General features: G+C 38.9%; 1 pseudogene; it reads left to right on the plus strand.

The window, feature by feature from the left end:
• The first annotated feature begins 224 nt into the window (after positions 1-224).
• Positions 225-1,099, plus strand: LOC122890862 (annotated as a pseudogene).
• Positions 1,100-4,086: the final 2,987 nt, after the last annotated feature.

The raw sequence follows: 4,086 nt of genomic DNA on the forward strand, positions 1-4,086 counted from the left end.
AACTTTCTACAAAAATACACTTTATTTGGTAAAAAAAAAATTACATTAAAAATAAAACTAAAATAGGCAAATGACTAAGAAAAATATATGCAACACACCCTTAAGGGAAAGCTCAATAACCCATAGAAAGTTGACGAAGTCATCCGAAGAAAACAAAAATCACTAACAGACAGAAATGGAAAATTCTCAAAAAAAGATTAAAAAGCTCCTTCCACTCTTGCAAGATGGCAGGCAAAAAAACTTAGAAGCTGGATACTAAGAAGAAACCTGAAGCCCATAAGGCTAATGCTGGTGGCAAGGCTGAGAAGAGTAACCCTAAGGCTAAAACACCATAGAAGGGGAAGCCGCACTGCAGCCGAAACCCTGTCCTAGACTAAGGAATTGGCAGATACTCCTGATGGGCTACGTATTCCAGAAAGGCCATGTGCAAGAGGAAGTATTCAGTGGCTAAATCCAGAGTTGAAAAGAAAAAGGAGAAGGTTCTTGCTACTGTCACAAAACCAGTTGTTGGTGACAAGAACGGTGGTACCCAAGTGGTTAAACTTCACAAAATGCCTAGGTATTATCCTACTGAAGATGTGCCTCAAAAGCTGTTGAGCCATAGCAAAAAAAAAAACCTTTCAGTCAACACGTGAGAAAGCAAGCTAGCATCACCCCTGGGACCATTTTGATCATCCTCACTGGGTGCCACAGAGGCAAGAGGGTAGTTTTCCTGAAACAAATGAGTAGTGGCTTGCTACTTGTGACTGGACCTCTGTCCCTCAATCGAGTTCCTCTGCATAGAACACACCAGAAATTTGTCATTGACCCTTCTACCAAAATTGATACCAGCAGTGTGAAAATACCCAAACATTTCACTGATACTTATTTCAAGAAGAAGAAGCTGAGTAAGCCCAGACACCAGGAGGATGAGATCTACACCAAGAAAGAGAAACAAGAGATTACAGAGCAGTGCAAGATTGATCAGAAAGCTGTGGACTCGCAAATTCTGCCAAAAATCAAGGCTGTTCCTCAGCTTCAGGGCTACCTCTGCTCTGTGTTTTCTCTAGCAAATGGAGTTTACCCTCACAATTGGATTTCTTACAAAGAACCTAATTAAATAACTGATCCATTTTAAAAAAAGATTAAAAAGTATTTGACACCTAGTAATTAAAAGTACAACTTAAGAGGTTTATCAGAGTATCAAACAGACAAAGCTCTATCTGTGTAAGTAAGAATAGGAGAATAGAAACTCTCAGACGTTATTGGAGGAATACAGTTTGTATAACTATTTTTTTTAAGATTTTTTAAAAGATTTTATTTATTTGAGAGACAGAAATCACAAGTAGGCAGAGAGGCAGGCAGAGAGAGGAGGAAGCAGGTCCCCCACTGAGCAGGGAGCCTGATGCGGGACTTGATCCCAACACCCTAAGATCTTGACCTGAGCTGAAGGCAGAGGCTTTAACCTACTGAGCCACCCAGGCACCCCTAAGATTTTTTTTAAAGTAATCTCTACACCCAACGTGGGGCTCAAACTTACAACCCAGAGATCAAGAGTTGCATGCTCTACTGACTGGCACCACTGTGCAACTGTTGAAAAGTTTATTGGAGTTCTTGAATTTTCGTTAATATACCACTTAAAATAATCCTAACAAAATAATAGTGGATTTCACTAAATTTATTATTCACAGTACTTACTTATAAAATTTCAGACAAAATATGACTACCCATTTTTCTCGAAGAAATAAAATCACAGTAGCAACGAAAAGAGAGAAAAGTGATCTCTAATAAAGTAAGGAGACACCTGTAACCCTGAACTATAATACTTGAACTATAATACTTGAGGAAGGGCTATGAGATGCAGAAAAATACTCAAAAAGACATCTGTGAGTAAAGATCTCAAACAAATCAGGCAGAGCACAGTACAGTTATCCAAGTATGTTGCAAAACCACAATTCTTGACTGAAACAATGGGAACAGGATGCCTGGGTCTTTAAAGGGAGCTTCGCTGAACCCCACAGAATCCTAGAGGAGAACATAGGCAGTAACCACTTCGATATCAGCCACAGCAACTTCTTTCAAGATATGTCTCCAAAGGCAAAGGAAACAAAAACGAAAATGAACCTTGGGACTTCATCAAGATCAAAAGCTTCTGCACAGCAAAGGAAACAGAGAAAACAAAGAGGTAACCCACGGAATGGGAGAAGATATTTGCAAATGACAGTACAGACAAAAGGTTGATATCCAGGATCTATAAAGAACTCCTCAAACTCAACACACACAAAACAGATAATCATATTAAAAAAAAGGGCAGAAGATATGAACAGACAGTTCTCCAATGAGGACATACAAATGGCTATCAGACACATGAAAAAATGTTTATCATCACTAGCCATCAGGGAGATTCATATTAAAACCACATTGAAATACCACCTCATACCAGTTAGAATGGCCAAAATCAGCAAGACAGGAAACAACATGTGTTGGAGAGGATGTGGAGAAAGGGGAACCCTTTTGCACTGTTGGTGGGAATGCAAGTTGGTGCACCCACTTTGAGAACAGTGTGGAGATTCCTCAAGAAATTAAAAATAGAGCTTCCCTATGACCCTGCAATTGCACTCCTGGGTATTTACCCCAAAGATACAGATGTAGTGAAAAGAAGGGCCATCTGTACCCCAATGTTTATAGCAGCAATGGCCACGGTCACCAAACTGTGGAAAGAACCAAGATGCCCTTCAACAGACGAATTGATAAGGAAGATGTGGTCCATATACACTATGGAGTATTATGCCTCCATCAGAAAGGATGAATACCCAACTTTTGTAGCAACATGGACAGGACTGGAAGAGATTATGCTGAGTGAAATAAGTCAAGCAGAGAGAATCAAGTATCATATGGTTTCATTTATTTGTGGAGCATAACAAATAACATGGAGGACATAGAGATGGAAAGAAGGGAGTTGAGGGAAATTGGAAGGGGAGGTGAACCATGAGAGACTATGGACTCTGAAAAACAATTTGAGGGTTTTGAAGGGGCAGGGGGTGGGAGGTTGGGGGAGCCAGGTGGTGGGTATTAAGGAGGGCACATATTGCATGGAGCACTAGGTGTGGTGCAAAAACAATGAATTCTGTTACGCTGAAAAGAAAAAAAAAAGAATAGTCAGAGGAGGTGGGACTAAACAAGGCAACACACATTCTTTAGAGAAGCCGTGTGTCATTGTAGAAGATAAAGGAGATGGATCTTTAATTACAAGCAGTCCAGAAACTGCTTATATCTTTGAACTAGGGAGAAATGAAGGTTGAAAGAGTTCACACACACACACACACACACACAAACCACTGAGTCATAATGAGCTTTGCTGTGAACCAAAGAAAGTTACTCCTTCCCTGGAACACTACTCTAGTCTCTACTCTGAAGGAACCTCTCACAAGTAACTGGAAGAATTCACCTCATTCACAAAAGTAATAAGCAAAAAAGATCCAGCCAAGTATCTATGCAAAGTTACTTTCAGGAAAAAGAAGAAAAATGTGGGAAAAACAAGTGGCAGGTGATGAATACCCACCAGAAAAATATGGCCACTGCTCAGATAAAAATCATGACCAAATATATGGTCATGAATAAAGTCACCTAATGAATCAAAGAGCTCAAAGCAGAGAACTGGAGGAGATGAAACATGAGCTGGCAGACTTAAGAAATAAATAGAAGAAAAAAATAAATCCATCCAAGAAATCAAGTCCATATTGAGCAGCACAAACAGCCATCACTGAAATTACACCAAGGAATAGAACAGGATTGAGAAAAGCAAGCAAAATATTAGATACAAACTATAGACTAAATCAATAACACAAAACAAAGAAAGAAAATAATTTAAAGATATAATTTAAAAAAAAAACTGGGACTTGAACGTGTAAGTTAAAATAGCAGTTCATACACAAATCACAGGAAAAACAACAAAACTAAATTAATGCAATGAGATCAGAAAACTAAAACATACCCAAGCAATAGCACTGAACTCTAAAGATGAAAAACAACAATAACAACAACAAAGAATTTTGGGCATCAGGCAAAATGAGTAAGTTATCTACCAGTTTGAAGTAGACTTCCTGT

This window comes from Neovison vison, chromosome 12 (assembly GCF_020171115.1).
Source record: "Neovison vison isolate M4711 chromosome 12, ASM_NN_V1, whole genome shotgun sequence".
In the NCBI taxonomy this organism is placed as follows: Eukaryota; Metazoa; Chordata; class Mammalia; order Carnivora; family Mustelidae; genus Neogale; species Neogale vison.